We start from the raw sequence: 17,099 nt of genomic DNA, 5'->3' as shown, positions 1-17,099 counted from the left end.
ATAATGTACCTCACGCTTTATTTTACTTCTTTATAATGTACCTCACACTTTATTTTACTTCTCTTTATAATGTACCTCACACACTTTATTTTACTTCTTTATAATGTACCTCACACTTTATTTTACTTCTCTTTATAATGTACCTCACACACTTTATTTTACTTCTTTATAATGTACCTCACACTTTATTTTACTTCTTTATAATGTACCTCACGCTTTATTTTACTTCTTTATAATGTACCTCACGCTTTATTTTACTTCTCTTTATAATGTACCTCACGCTTTATTTTACTTCTCTTTATAATGTACCTCACGCTTTATTTTACTTCTTTATAATGTACCTCACACACTTTATTTTACTTCTTTATAATGTACCTCACACACTTTATTTTACTTCTTTATAATGTACCTCACGCTTTATTTTACTTCTCTTTATAATGTACCTCACACTTTATTTTACTTCTCTTTATAATGTACCTCACGCTTTCTTTTACTTCTCTTTATAATGTACCTCACGCTTTCTTTTACTTCTCTTTATAATGTACCTCACACTCCCCCCCCCCCCTCCCCCCTTTTTGCTTAAACTTTTCATAAGAGCATAATGAGGTAGGCTCGAGCGGATGTCTTGAGCATTGTTGCAAACCCTTGTGCCATGCAGTGCTTAAGACATGGGCACGTACTTCTTGAGCCTACGGACATGCTCCTAAAAAGAAAAATATACCCTGTGAGCTTGTGCACGTGCTCAGTAGGGGCTTGTTCCCCCAGAAAGTGTGAATATAAAAAGACTGCAAAATTTTGATGTCTTAAATCTGCATGTCATTTCTGAATCATTAAAAGTTTATTTTGACTTCAGTGTCCCTTTAATTCTGTATTAAGACAAACGGTTTCAGATCTGATGGAGTTGTACTTTTAAAGAGACAACCAAATGCTGAATCATTTGAAAGTGATGTAGCAAATCTGTAAAAGGCTGACGATAAAATATCACCTTAGTATCACTGTAAAAAATGACCGTATGTGACCTCTGTTTTTGGTAGCCTCATCCCATTAAAGACCAAATGTAAGCATCTGTATGCTTGTCCCAGGACTAGCACGGGATCATGCGCCTTAGATGTCCCTTTATTTCCGTTCTCCGCTAAAGAAAGTTTACTATGATTAATTTTGTTAAATCCCACAAGATAACAGTAAAGTATGAACTTGACACAGTGTAGGGGTTAATCATGTAGCTTGTAAGATTAAGTGTGGCTGTAGTGTGTTTTTTCCTTTTGTGCAGTGTAGGATTCGCACACGGCTCTCTTTTCTCGAGTGGGACATGCAGAATAGAGCAATCTCGCCACTGTCAGCTAGATTGCCGCAGAAAGCCCAGGACAGCGGCATCCTTTAGGGCTAATAAACTACTGCGCCTGTACAGCACTGTTCGTTAAGAGGTTAAACGGAAAAAAATGCATATTGCTGAATGAGTTGATACCAGTTGTAGGTGTTCCCTGAATAAAACATATTCAAATGGATGCAGTTGAGGAGAAAAGTGTACACCATGTCTACTGTGTGTTATTCTCTAGGGTTTGTAGGAATTCCCCATCCTGCTACCGGTGCATCCTGGTTCAGCCCCTTTGATGTCATCACGTGCGTACGTGGTGACATCACCAGCACTGTGAAGCCTGGGAGTGCTGTCCATTAGGTCCCCGGCCTGCAGTGCATGGGATTTCCAAAAAACTAATTTTGATTGGCGATTCCCCACCTTTGTGCATTGAAGGGATTAAATTATATATTTTTTAAATTTTTTTTTTTTTTTTTTTTAAAGCCGAGTTAAGCTCTGGAGCACTATATGGCAGCAGTTTTACAAGAATGTTATCCATTTGCAAGAGCACTATATGGCAGCAGTTTTACAAGAATGTTATCCATGTGCAAGAGCACTATATGGCAGCAGTTTTACAAGAATGTTATCCATGTGCAAGAGCACTATATGGCAGCAGTTTTACAAGAATGTTATCCATGTGCAAGAGCACTATATGGCAGCAGTTTTACAAGAATGTTATCCATTTGCAAGAGCACAATATGGCAGCAGTTTTACAAGAATGTTATCCATTTGCAAGAGCACTAGATGGCAGCAGTTTTAAAAGAATGTTATCCATGTGCAAGAGCACTAGATGGCAGCAGTTTTACAAGAATGTTATCCATGTGCAAGAGCACTAGATGGCAGCAGTTTTACAAGAATGTTATCCATGTGCAAGAGCACTAGATGGCAGCAGTTTTACAAGAATGTTATCCATGTGCAAGAGCACTAGATGGCAGCAGTTTTACAAGAATGTTATCCATTTGCAAGAGCACTAGATGGCGGCAGTTTTACAAGAATGTTATCCATGTGCAAGAGCACTAGATGGCGGCAGTTTTACAAGAATGTTATCCATGTGCAAGAGCACTAGATAGCAGCAGTTTTACAAGAATGTTATCCATGTGCAAGAGCACTAGATAGCAGCAGTTTTACAAGAATGTTATCCATGTGCAAGAGCACTAGATGGCAGCAGTTTTACAAGAATGTTATCCATGTGCAAGAGCACTATATGGCAGCAGTTTTACAAGAATGTTATCCATTTGCAAGAGCACTAGATGGCAGCAGTTTTACAAGAATGTTATCCATGTGCAAGAGCACTAGATGGCAGCACTATTTCCTGTTATGTAGTGCTCCAGACACCTACCTATGTATCTACTCAACAAAGAATACCATGAGTATGAAGCAAGTTTGAGAGCAAGAAGAAATTGGAAAAGAGAAATTGTGGGTTTAATGTCCCTTTTTAAAGGAATAGGAAGGGGTAATATACATTTGTAAGTGAAGGATACTACCACTAACTATTCCTTTAAAAAGAGATATTAAACCCACAATCTCTTCAATTTCTTTTTGCACACAAATTTGCTTCATTCTCATGATATTCTTTGAGTAGATACATAGGTAGGTGTTTTCTTTGTAGTATATGTGAGCTATATAACATAGCATATGTATATTGCTGCTTGCAATCTGTATACTTTTAAATGGGGGGGGGGGGTGTTTTAGATTCTTAATCCAGATTAGCATTTAGTTCTAGGTAGCTTCTTATTAAAGGTACATTGAACCGAAATGGTTTCTTTCATGATTCAGATAGAGCATGGAATTTTAAGCAACTTTCTAATTTACTTCTATTAATTTTTCTTCTCTTGCTATCTTTATTTTAAAAGCAGGAATGTGATGCATAGGAGCCAGCCCATTTTAGGTTCAGCACCATGGATAGCGCTTATTGGAATCTTAAATTTACCCACCAATAAGCAAGCATAACCCCAGGTTCTCAACCAGAAATGGGCCGGCTCCTATGCATCACATTCCTGCTTTATAAATAAAGATAGCAAGAGAACGAAGAAAATTTGATATTAGGAGTGAATTAGAAATTTACTTAAAATTGCATTATCTATCTGAATCGCAAAAAGAAAAAAATTGGGTTTAGTGTCCCTTTTAATGTGTCTGCACCATGTAGTGGGTTAATACTCGCTAAGACATTATTTTCCCTCCTGTGCTGGCTGCGGTCTTCAAAACTGCACTTTTTATTTTAAACTTTTAGTGGTGCCAATTGATGAAGCTTCCATCTCTCGTATTCTTGCACCCTGTGTGACATAAGCAGCGCACATTCACAAATCGGTTATGTTGGATCCTGTTCCTTACACTTCACATTAACTCATACGATAGAGAGTGGAATCTTTACAATTTTGCGTGTGGTGGCATTTACTCATTCTATTTCTGTAAACTAAAGTTATTTTCTAATGTTTAATGTATGTTATATGGGTACCTCACAAAAAACGTAACATTTGGGGAGCAAACCACAAAAAACAACGCAATCTATAGGCCTTGATCAGCAGCAGTAGTTTTATTTTTTTCTCTGATACTAGAACTTTTGGTAATCTTGTTCATTTTTCAGGACAACCTATGTATCATGTTATGTCTATTAGCAAATTTATATTCTATTATCCTATGTTAAGTAAAACAAAAGAAAAAAATAGGCATATAGGTTCAGGAGCATCCATGTGTCAGGAGAACCATATTGTAGGAGTTTTGCAAAAATGCTTGTAACAATATTGTACATTGTGTGTAGTCTGCTGCCATCTAGTGCTCAAAAGCATTCTTGCAAAACTGCTGCCTTCTAGTTCTCCAGACAAGTGCACACTTTCTACAGAAGTATCTCTTAAAGAATTGCATGAAAATAAAGTACATTTGCTAATAGAAGTATAAGTTTTTGTGTTTTTTATTTCCCCCCAACTTGCTGTTACACAAAAAATATAAATTGGGGTTGTTTAAGCCTAGCAATAAATCATTAATGTATTAGATTACAAAATGTAAATATAGTCGAGCAATATTTAATTGCAGGAACATCTTTCAGTGCTCCTTGCAAATAAGAGGAAGCCGAATTACATGTTGCACAATTAGTATTGTGACATTTAAAGGCCCTTATTGTCTAATAGCGTTGGCTTCATGTCTAGCAGCCTTCATCATAAGATGATCCTGATGTTATTTATAAATATTACTTAAAGTGAATGTAAAGTTAAAGCGTTTACCTGAAGTGAAACGATAGAAGGTAAATGAGTTTCATTTTTGAAATCTTTAGGATATACTTATCGAGAGATTTCGCTATAAACGCTACACGGATAAGAGCGCAAGCTCCGGTCGCCATGTTCATCAATTGATTGACAGATGACTCCTCTGAGTTCAGTCCCTTTGCACAATTGTCACTGCCCGGGATTAGTTTATTGCAGATGAGTCATCTGTCAATAAATTGCTGAAAATGGCGACCGGAGCTTGAGCGCTTATCCGTGTAGCGTTTATAGTGAAATATATCTGATGGTTAAGTATATCCTAAAGATTTCATGACTTAAACCCTCATTCATTTTTTTTTTTAACTTCTATCGTTTCACTTTAGGTAAACGCTTTAACTTTACATTTACTTTAAAGTGACACTAAATCCCCCCCCAAAAAAATGCTTTTATGATTTAGAGCAGGCAATTTACTAATTTAATCCCATTATCACTTTCTTTGTTCTCTTGCTATCTTTATTTAAAAAGCAGGAATGTTTAGCTTAGGAGCCTGTCCATTTTTGGTTGAGAACCTGGGTTATGCTTGCTTATTGGCGACTTACCCATAAGCAAGCACTATCCAGGGTTCTGAACTTGAAATGGGCCAGCTGGTAAGCTAAACATTCCTGCTTTTTAAATATAGCAAGAGAACAAAGAAAATGAATAGGAGTAAATTAGAAAGTTGCTTAAAATTGCTGCTCTATCTAATCCATGAAAGAAAACAAATGGGTTTAGTGTCCCCTTTTAAACCAAATTGCACATTAATTGCTGAGTTTAACACAGGTTGATTAAATGATAATCTGAACTACAAATATTTATTTGCTTATTTGATCTGAATACTGGCTTTAGTTAGGTGGTCTGTAAAATTAGCTGGTGGTACCCACTAAATATGCCCTGCGGAGAACACTTTCTAATATTCATGTGTTATTATTTTGTGATGTGTACCCATTCCAATTGTGTAAAGGGACCATAATGTGATGGGGACATGGTTATTTATCAGGCTATTGTTCTTCCTCTTTATTGTTCACTTTAATCTCTTGAACTCTTTTTGCACTTCTACGTTTATTTACAGTACATTTTGTTAATATAAGTAAATTGCATAGTCTCTTAAAATTACTGCACCAGAAAAGTTTGTCACTTTAATCTCCCTTATAATTGTGAATATATTAACATATATGTCCCTTGATGGGAAAACTAACTGTAGAAAAGGGAGTAGTGTATGAAGTAAAGCGCACTGTAGGTTATAGATTTTATGATACAGGGCTAAAACACTCACAGAAAATGTAGCCATCCTGGTGGGATGATGTTGCTGAGTGGGGGCAGTGCAATACTTTGGCAGAAAATGTTATAATACAAAGCGCACATTAATTGCACAATTTTGTATAAGTTTTTAATTTAGGCAAGAAAACATTGGAAAAAATGAATATTGGCTATTTTAGCTTAATATTGTCTTACATTTTATCTGGGGTCAGTAAAATAGTAGACTAGTGCCCTAATCAAAAAGGTCTTGGGGAGAACACTTTCACTTTATCCATAAAATTCTTTCACGGTTCTTTAATTCAAAATTTTACGTTTTGAGCTCTATTTTATAATTTATAACTTTAACACTAAAAAAAAAAGTATTCTAATACCCTCTGCTGAAATGTAATTGTTTTTAAGGTGACACAACTTATGGAAGCTTAGTTTGCTATTGTGCAGATAAAATTAGAGGTGGTGAAAAATAGAACGGTTGTTGGTTTCTAGTGGGACCAAGGTGGCTTTGAGAGGTATTTTCTAATTGCAGTAAAATAAATATGGCACTACGAGAGCATTAAAGCTTTCTTTTTTTTTTTTTTTCTTCCTCAGCATATGTGACCGTGTATGGAGAGATGCCATATTTTGAATAGATGCTCGCTTCACCTCTACGCAGAAGAAATGCTTCCACGCTGTCACTAGATGATTCTCACTCATTACAATGGCACCATGACTGTTTACAGGTAAGGGCAGACTGGAGCTACTGTTGCCTTTCCTATATGTCATATGCTTTATTGTTAATAACTTGCAGTGACTGCTAGATTTTATTTCTTGTGACCTCCTGTTCAACCAGTTGTCAATAGACCACTGGCAAGACTTACATTTGTGTTTGCATCAGCAAACAGACTTTCAATTACAGCTATCAGGCATTTTCTTTGCCTGGTGCTCATGCCTTTTATGGCTTGAGCGCTGACCCAGTTGTTAATGTTTACTTCATGTGCTATCTCTCTGAGCTTATGGGAAATAGTTAGGGAAATGTCTTCTCAACATGGTCAGAAGGTAAACATTTCATTCTGTGACTGCCAACTGTGTCTACTGGCTGTGGGAGCAGAGTGCGGCTGTTCCCACATTCTGTGGTCATGGGAAGTGGAAGCAGAGTGCAATCGGTTCTTTTGGCCATGCATAGTTAGGGAAGTTGCCTTTGGCACACTTTTCCCTTATGTGATGAGCTGATAGCATGTGTTGTGGATTCTTAGCAATTGGGTAGGGAGTGACCAAATGGTAAATGGTCCCTCCTATTTGTCTCTCCATACCGTCACTGGTTCAAAGAAATTTCTTTACCGGTGGGGTCTTCAGGATGTGACCGACCTTGATGGACAGTTGCAAGAAATCATCTGAAAAGACTTCAATTTGTGTAATTGGGCATTTTCTTTGCCTGGTGCTTATGCTTTCATAGGTGTGAGGAATCGACACACGTTCATGCTCCTTGGTGGAGAGGGTGAATCAGCCGAGCGGCTCCGAATCCTTGGCTTGTCTGAATTGCACTGTGTGCATTCTCCTTGTTAGTACCCTTTTTATATTGAATACATGTGAATCTCCAAGTATAAGAGACTGCATAAGGCGTCTCTTCTACTTTTTGTCTTTTAGGACATTGCATTTTTCACTGTTCAAAGAGAGCTGACTGCTCATAATATTGGATTGAGATCATCTGGTCAAAGATATTTCTCAACTGACTTTTTAATCAATTTACCCCAATTGTGTGATCATTTGTTTTGCCTTTTTTTGATTGTACTATCATATTTTAGTCTTACGTTCCATATATTTTATTTGTGTGTGCACCTCTGATACGATATTGTTTGGTTTTTTGTTTTTTTTATGGCTTGAGCGCTGACCCAGTTGTTAATGTTTACTTCATGTGCTATCTCTCTGAGCTTAAGGGAAATAGTTAGGGAAATGTCTCTTCTTAACATGGTCAGAAGGTAAACATTTCATTCTGTGACTGCCAACTGTGTCTACTGGCTGTGGGAGCAGAGTGCGGCTGTTCCCACATTCTGTGGTCATGGGAAGTGGAAGCAGAGTGCAATCGGTTCTTTTGGCCATGCATAGTTAGGGAAGTTGCCTTTGGCACACTTTTTCCTTATGTGATGAGCTGATAGCATGTGTTGAATTCTTAGCAATTTGGGTACATAGTCATAATTAGTGTCTCCTTACCTTCTGTGGTTGAAAGAGATTTCTTTACTGGTGGGATCTTCAGGATGTGGCAAACCATTCTTTCAATTACAGCAATCAGGCATTTTCTTTGCCCAGTGCTTATGCTTTCATAGGTGTGAGGAATCAACAAGCGTTCATGCTCCTTGGTGGAGAGGGTGAATCAGCCAAGCTGCTCCGAAGCCTTGGCTTGTCTGAATTGCACTGTGTGCATTCTCCTTGTGAGTACCCTGTATATTGAATACATGTGAATTTCCAAGTATAAGAGAGACTGCATAATAAGGCATCTCTTCTACTTTTGTCTTTTAGGACATTGTATTTTTCACCATTCGAAGAGAGCAGACTGCTCATGATATTGGATTGAGATCATCTGGACACATATTTCTCAACTGACTTTTTAATCAATTTACCCCAATTGTGTGATCATTTGTTTTGCTTTTTTTTTTGATTGTACTATCATATTTTACAGTCTGTTACATATATTTGTGTGCGCACCTTTGATACGAAATTGTGTACAATATTTGTTTTTTATGGCTTGAGCGCTGACCCAGTTGTTAATGTTTACTTCATGTGCTATCTCTCTGAGCCTAAGGGAAATAGGTAGGGAAATGTCTTCTCAACATGGTCAGAAGGTAAACATTTCATTCTGTGACTGCCAACTGTGTCTACTGGCTGTGGGAGCAGAGTGCGGCTGTTCCCACATTCTGTGGTCATGGGAAGTGGAAGCAGAGTGCAATCGGTTCTTTTGGCCATGCATAGTTAGGGAAGTTGCCTTTGGCACACTTTCCCCTTATATGATGAGCTGATAGCATGTGTTGTGGACTCTTAGCAATTGGGTAGTTAGTGACCAAAAGGTAAATGGTCCCTCCTATTTGTCTCTCCATACCGTCACTGGTTCAAAGAAATTTCTTTACCGGTGGGGTCTTCAGGATGTGACTGACCTTGATGGAACAGTTACAAGAAATCATCTGAAAATACTTCAATTTGTGTAAATGGGCATTTTCTTTGCCCGGTGCTTATGCTTTCATAGGTGTGAGGAATCGACACGTTCATGCTCCTTGGTGGAGAGGATGAATCAGCCGAGCTGCTCAGAAGCCTTGGCTTGTCTGAATTGCACTGTGTGCGTTCTCCTTGTGAGTACCCTGTATATTGAATACATGTGAATCTCCAAGTATAAGAGACTGCATAACGCGTCTCCTACTTTTTGTCTTTTAGGACCTTTTTATTTTTCACTGTTCAGAGAGCCGACTGCTCATAATATTGGATTGAGATCATCTGGTCACAGATATTTCTCAACTGACTTTTTAATCAATTTACCCCAATTGTGTGATCATTTTTGGGTTTTTTTTGCCTTTTTTGATTGTACTGTCATATATTTTATTTGTGTGCGCTCCTGATACGATATTGTGTATAATATTGTTTGTTTGTTTTTTATGGCTTGAGCGCTGACCCAGTTAATGTTTACTTCATGTGCTATCTCTCTGAGCTTAAGGGAAATAGTTAGGGAAATGTCTCTTCTTAACATGGTCCGAAGGTAAACATTTCATTCTGTGACTGCCAACTGTGTCTACTGGCTGTGGGAGCAGAGTGCGGCTGTTCCCACATTCTGTGGTCATGGGAAGTGGAAGCAGAGTGCAATCGGTTCTTTTGACCATGCATAGTTATGGAAGTTGCCTTTGGCACACTTTTCCCTTATGTGATGAGCTGATAGCATGTGTTGTGGATTCTTAGCAATTGGGTAGGGAGTGACCAAATGGTAAATGGTCCCTCCTATTTGTCTCACCATACCGTCACTGGTTCAAAGAAATTTCTTTACCGGTGGGGTCTTCAGGATGTGACCGACCTTGATGGAACAGTTGCAAGAAATCATCTGAAAAGACTTCAATTTGTGTAATTGGGCATTTTCTTTGCCCGGTGCTTATGCTTTCATAGGTGTGAGGAATCGACACGCGTTCATGCTCCTTGGTGGAGAGGGTGAATCAGCCGAGCGGCTCCGAATCCTTGGCTTGTCTGAATTGCACTGTGTGCATTCTCCTTGTGAGTACCCTTTTTATGTTGAATACATGTGAATCTCCAAGTATAAGAGAGACTGCATAAGGCGTCTCTTCTACTTTTGTCTTTTAGGACATTGTTTGTATTTTTCACCATTCAAAGAGAGCTGACTGCTCATAATATTGGATTGAGATCATCTGGTCATATTTCTCAACTGACTTTTTAATCAATTTTCCCCAATTATGTGATCATTTGTTTTGCCTTTTTTGATTGTGCTATCATATTTTACAGTCTTACGTTCCATATATTTTATTTGTGTGTGCACCTCTGATACGATATTGTGTACAATATTGTTTGGTTTTTTTTTTTGTTTTTTTTTATGACTTGAGCGCTGACCCAGTTGTTAATGTTTACTTCATGTGCTATCTCTCTGAGCTTAAGGGAAATAGTTAGGGAAATGTCTTCTTAACATGGTCCGAAGGTAAACATTTCATTCTGTGACTGCCAACTGTGTCTACTGGCTGTGGGAGCAGAGTGCGGCTGTTCCCACATTCTGTGGTCATAGGAAGTGGAAGCAGAGTGCAATCGGTTCTTTTGGCCATGCATAGTTAGGGAAGTTGCCTTTGGCACAATTTTCCCTTATGTGATGAGCTCATAGCATGTGTTGTGGATTCTTAGCAATTGGGTAGGTAGTGACTAAAAGGTAAATGGTCCCTCCATTTGTCTCTCCATACCTTCAGTGGTTGAAAGATTTCTTTACCGGTGGGGTCTTCAGGATGTGACTGACCTTGATGGAACAGTTACAAGAAATCCTCTGAAAATACTTCAATTTGTGTAATTGGGCATTTTCTTTGCCCGGTGCTTATGCTTTCATAGGTGTGAGGAATTGACACACGTTCATGCTCCTTGGTGGAGAAAGTGAATCGGCCGAGTGGCTCCAAAACCTTGGCTTGTCTGAATTGCACTGTGTGCATTTTCCTTGTGTGTACCCTGTGTATTTAATACTTGTGAATTTCCAAGTATAAGAGAGACTGCATAATAAGGCATCTCTTCTACTTTTGTCTTTTAGGACATTTTTTTTTTTTTTCACTGTTCAAAGAGAGCTGACTGCTCATAATATTGGATTGAGATCATCTGGTCACAGATATTTCTCAACTGACTTTAATCCATTTACCCCAATTGTGTGATCATTTGTTTTGCCTTTTTTGATTGTACTATCATTTTACAGTCTGTCATATATTATATTTGTGCGCTCCTCTGATACAATATTGTGTACAATATAGTTTGTTTTTTATGGCTTGAGCGCTGACCCAGTTGTTAATGTTTACTTCATGTGCTATCTCTCTGAGCCTAAGGGAAATAGTTAGGGAAATGTCTTCTCAACATGGTCAGAAGGTAAACATTTCATTCTGTGACTGCCAACTGTGTCTACTGGCTGTGGGAGCAGAGTGCGGCTGTTCCCACATTCTGTGGTCATGGGAAGTGGAAGCAGAGTGCAATCGGTTCTTTTGGCCATGCATAGTTAGGGAAGTTGCCTTTGGCACACTTTTCCCTTATGTGATGAGCTGATAGCATGTGTTGTGGATTCTTAGCAATTGGGTAGGGAGTGACCAAATGGTCCCTCCTATTTGTCTCTCCATACCGTCACTGGTTCAAAGAAATTTCTTTACCGGTGGGGTCTTCAGGATGTGACCGACCTTGATGGACAGTTGCAAGAAATCATCTGAAAAGACTTCAACTTGTGTAGTTGGGCATTTTCTTTGCCCGGTGTTTATGCTTTCATAGGCGTGAGGAATCGACACACGTTCATGCTCCTTGGTGGAGAGGGTGAATCAGCCGAGCGGCTCCGAATCCTTGGCTTGTCTGAATTGCACTGTGTGCATTCTCCTTGTGAGTACCCTTTTTATATTGAATACATGTGAATCTCCAAGTATAAGAGACTGCATAAGGCGTCGCTTCTACTTTTGTCTTTTAGGACATTGCATTTTTCACTGTTCAAAGAGAGCTGACTGCTCATAATATTGGATTGAGATCATCTGGTCAGATATTTCTCAACTGACTTTTTAATCAATTTACCCCAATTGTGTGATCATTTGTTTTGCCTTTTTTTGATTGTACTATCATTTTACAGTCTGTTTCATATATTTTATTTGTGTGCACACCTCTGATACAATATTGTGTACAATATTGTTTGTTTTTTTAGGACTTGAGCGCTGACCCAGTTGTTGTTTTGCTTAAGGGAAATAGGTAAGGAAATGTCTCTTAACGTGGTCCGAAGGTAAACATTTCATTCTGTGACTGCCAACTGTGTCTACTGGCTGTGGGAGCAGAGTGCGGCTGTTCCCACATTCTGTGGTCATGGGAAGTGGAAGCAGAGTGCAATCGGTTCTTTTGGCCATGCATAGTTAGGGAAGTTGCCTTTGGCACACTTTTCCCTTATGTGATGAGCTGATAGCATGTGTTGTGGATTCTTAGCAATTGGGTAGGGAGTGACCAAAAGGTAAATGGTCCCTCCTATTTGTCTCTCCATACCGTCACTGGTTCAAAGAAATTTCTTTACTGGTGGTGTCTTCAGGATGTGACTGACCTTGATGGAACAGTTACAAGAAATCATCTGAAAATACTTCAATTTGTGTAATTGGGCATTTTCTTTGCCTGGTGCTTATGCTTTCATAGGTGTGAGGAATCGACACGTGTTCATGCTCCTTGGTGGAGAGGATGAATCAGCCGAGTGGCTCCGAAGCCTTGGCTTGTCTGAATTGCACTGTGTGCGTTCTCCTTGTGAGTACCCTGTATATTGAATACATGTGAATCTCCAAGTATAAGACTGCATAATAAGGCATCTCTTCTACTTTTGTCTTTTAGGACCTTTTTATTTTTCACTGTTCAGAGAGCCGACTGCTCATAATATTGGATTGAGATCATCTGGTCACAGATATTTCTCAACTGACTTTTTTTTTAATAAATTTACCCCAATTGTGTGGTGATTTTTTTTTTTTTTTTTTTGCCTTTTTTTGATTGTACTATCATATTTTACAGTCTTTCATATATTTGTGTGCGCTCCTCTGATACGATATTGTTTGTTTTTTTACGGCTTGAGCGCTGACCCAGTTGTTAATGTTTACTTCATGTGCTATCTCTCTGAGCCTAAGGGATATAGTTAGGGAAATGTCTTCTCAACATGGTCAGAAGGTAAACATTTCATTCTGTGACTGCCAACTGTGTCTACTGGCTGTGGGAGCAGAGTGCGGCTGTTCCCACATTCTGTGGTCATGGGAAGTGGAAGCAGAGTGCAATCGGTTCTTTTGGCCATGCATAGTTAGGGAAGTTGCCTTTGGCACACTTTTCCCTTATGTGATGAGCTGATAGCATGTGTTGTGGATTCTTAGCAATTGGGTAGGGAGTGACCAAATGGTAAATGGTCCCTCCTATTTGTCTCTCCATACCGTCACTGGTTCAAAGAAATTTCTTTACCGGTGGGGTCTTCAGGATGTGACCGACCTTGATGGACAGTTGCAAGAAATCATCTGAAAAGACTTCAATTTGTGTAATTGGGCATTTTCTTTGCCTGGTGCTTATGCTTTCATAGGTGTGAGGAATCGACACACGTTCATGCTCCTTGGTGGAGAGGATGAATCAGCCGAGCGGCTCCGAAGCCTTGGCTTGCATTCTCCTTGTGAGTACCCTGTATATTGAATACATGTGAATCTCCAAGTGTAAGAGACTGCATAAGGCGTCTCTTCTATTTTTGTCTTTTAGGACATTGTTTGTATTTTTTACCATTCGAAGAGAACAGACTGCTCATAAAATTGGATTGAGATCATCTGGTCACAGATATTTCTCAACTGACTTTTTAATCAATTTCCCCCAATTATGTGATTATTTGTTTTGCCTTTTTTGATTGTACTATCATATTTTACAGTCTGTCATATATTATATTTGTGTGCGCACCTCTGATACGATATTGTGTACAATATTGTTTGTTTTTTGTGACTTGAGCGCTGACCCAGTTAATGTTTACTTCATGTGCTATCTCTCTGAGCCTAAGGGAAATAGTTAGGGAAATGTCTTCTCAACATGGTCAGAAGGTAAACATTTCATTCTGTGACTGCCAACTGTGTCTACTGGCTGTGGGAGCAGAGTGCGGCTGTTCCCACATTCTGTGATCATGGGAATTGGAAACAGAGCGCAATCAGTTCCTATGGCCATGTGTAGTTAGGGAAGTTGCCTTTGGCACAATTTTCCCTTATGTGATGAGCTGATAGCATGTGTTGTGAATTCTTAGCAGTTGGGTAGGTAGTCCCCAAAAGATAAATGGTTTCCATACCATCACTTTTTACTTCATTCTTGTTTTTCACTTCAAATAGAATTCTTCACCGTTTAGATTTTCATGCAAAACAGATGGAGGACATTTCTCAAATCAAGTTGTTGATGGGTTTTTTTATGCTAATATGGGAAAGGCAACAACTCTGTACATTTGTATACTTGATGCACCTAAAGCATCAAGTTGTCTGGTTTCTTACACTAAGTGTGTGTGTGTTTTTTCCACAGATTACAGAGAACCTAATCCAACGCCTTTATGCAACTATTGAATAATTGGAACACAACTTGTGACTTTAGCCCAGTGACATTAAGCTAGGTAAGAATGAACGGTTTTGCGTTTGGTAGTGTATTGACATTCAGGAATGGTTAATAGCATATTTGCTCACTTGCTTTGTAATGGGACTGATCACAGCAGTGACTTATTTAATACTTATTTAATATGCAGCATATTGTTTAAGCACTGGACTGGAAGTGCAGATTTTTGTCTGTTTTTAGAAGGAGAAATAAAATGTGTTGTCCTAATGTAAAAATATACATTCCTATTTTTATAATTCCTTTTTAAAAAGAGGACCCTATACAAGTTTAGTTGTCTAGAACAGTGGTTCTTAAAATGTTGCAGACTGTGGTACAATTGGCAGTGCAAATAAAATGGGTATATTCAAATTATATTACAATATATTTAACCAATCAAGTTAATCCAAACAGCCCATGGTACTTACTGTGTTGCTACTCGTGACTCAAAGTGTAAATATAAAAAGACTGCACATCTTAATGGTAGTAAATTGGAAAGTTGTTAAAAATTGCATATTCTATCTGAATCATAAAGGTTAAATTTTGACTTGTGTCCCTTTGAGCTAGCCAAAGCACAACTTGCGCAATTTAATATAAATTGATTTTATTATAAATTATGCAATAAAATGAATATCAGTCCAAAGGGGTTAGAAGTACTGAAGAGCACTGCAGGTCTTGGGCAGAAACTGCTGCTCATCAGGAAGCGCTAGTTGCCCGACCCCAGCTGTGTAACGAGAGCTTTTGATAGGATCAGTAGCAGCTTTCATTCTGAGCCAGCAGTGTTCTAAGAGTCCCAAGCGGTACTTCACTATAAGTTTACCCCTAAGGTGCTGGGTCGCTAGTCGTAAAGTGACGGTCGCACCAGATTTTTTTTTTTTTTAAAAAGTAGATAATCCCTTTTATTGCCCATTCCCCAGTTTGCATAACCAACCGTTATAAAATACACGTTTTACCTCTGATTAGCTCTGCAAACTGCCCCCTTATTTCAGTTTTTGACAGACTTGCATTTTAGCCAATCATTGCTCACTCCTAGGTAACTTCACGTGTGTGAGCTCAATGTTATTTACATGACACATGAACTAATGCCCTCTAGTGGTGAAAAACTGTCAAAATGCATTCAGATTAGAGGTGGCCTTCAAGGTCTAAAAATTAGCTTATGAACCTACCTAGGTTTAGCTTTCAACTAAGAATACCAAGAGAACAAAGAAATTGGTGATAAAAGTAAATTGGAATAAGTTTAAAATTACATGCTCTATTTGAATCATGAATGTTTATTTTGTACTTGACTGTCCCTTTTCAAATTACAACATATTTTTAGATTATAATGGCCTTTTAGCTATGTTATTGGTCAGATGATTGTATTGTAGGATGGAAACTTCTGTTTGGCATGAATGTTTGTCCCATGTGCTCATTTTAATTTTTTTATTTATTGCAGGTTCTCTCATCGCTGTCTCTTTAAAGATGAACAATTGAACTTCTATACGCACAGGGATAAAAGGTTATGGCAGAAGTGCAGCATTTTTCTTCGACTACCTTGAACGATAAACATGGATGTAATTTGGATTTATGACCTCTGGCTGCTATTTTAAGTGTTGTGTTGCTGTGTGTCAATAAAGCTTTGACTTCTCTTACATGGGTGTGTTATTTTTTTTATTTTTGGCTCTTTACAATATGAAATGTTTACGTTCTAGTTATAAACCTCTTGCTCTCGAGGAACATCAGTATTTGCATTACTAGATTCTGGTGATACATGACATCTAACTCATTGGGGACTTGGATGAAGGCAGAGGCTCATGCTTGAGGTGGAACATGAGCATTTGGAGGGTCATGAGGCACCCACAATTGATAGAGGACAACAGACTTTTTTTAGTAGGTTGAATTGCTGTAATCTGGATCACCAGCAACCTTAGGCAACAGGGTGGTTATTGATAAGGAGTAGCAGGTTTTTAGAGCCCTATTATCCAATAAGCCATAGAGGGTAACTAAATTGTACATATACAAAAAGTCACCCCTTTGTAATAAGGGTAGGTTGTTTGCTATCATAAGTCATTGATGGCTTTCCTCCTTGTCTCCAGCTTGGACAGATTCAGGACACACATCACCGGCCAGCTTAAGGTTTCCAGGTTCCTGGTGTCCCAGTAAGAGAGCTGGGTAAGGTGCAGGGTCACATGTGGGGTAAGAGATCACATGGAAATATTTCATGGATATTTGAGCACCAGATCACTTAAATTGAATAAAGCTTTAGGTGACCCAAGGGAAAACTAATTAGGCAGGGGGGAGAGTAGACCTAAAGAAAAGGATAACTCCTAGTTAAGAATTGTCTGATTCACAGGTAATTATGAAAGGTCTTGTGGGATGTTGAACACCCCCTGTTTTTGTTTTGAAAGTGTGCTTGTTTCCCAATCTACAGGGGGGAATTCTGTAACATATATTTCTCTTAAGTGTATCCAGTCCACGGATCATCC

General features: G+C 38.6%; 1 long non-coding RNA gene across 3 annotated transcripts in view; it reads left to right on the top strand.

Annotated features, from left to right (window-relative positions):
- Positions 1 to 16,265, top strand: part of LOC128640425 (uncharacterized) — a 28,579-nt gene extending 12,314 nt beyond the window's left edge. For all 3 annotated transcript variants that reach the window (XR_008399345.1, XR_008399347.1, XR_008399346.1), the window contains 3 exons: positions 6,433 to 6,563; positions 14,572 to 14,659; positions 16,070 to 16,265. This is a non-coding gene — a long non-coding RNA (uncharacterized LOC128640425). The remainder of the gene's footprint in view (positions 1 to 6,432; positions 6,564 to 14,571; positions 14,660 to 16,069) is intronic.
- Positions 16,266 to 17,099: the final 834 nt, after the last annotated feature.

This window comes from Bombina bombina, chromosome 1 (genome assembly GCF_027579735.1).
Source record: "Bombina bombina isolate aBomBom1 chromosome 1, aBomBom1.pri, whole genome shotgun sequence".
In the NCBI taxonomy this organism is placed as follows: Eukaryota; Metazoa; Chordata; class Amphibia; order Anura; family Bombinatoridae; genus Bombina; species Bombina bombina.
This window is presented reverse-complemented; position numbering and strand designations above follow the sequence as displayed.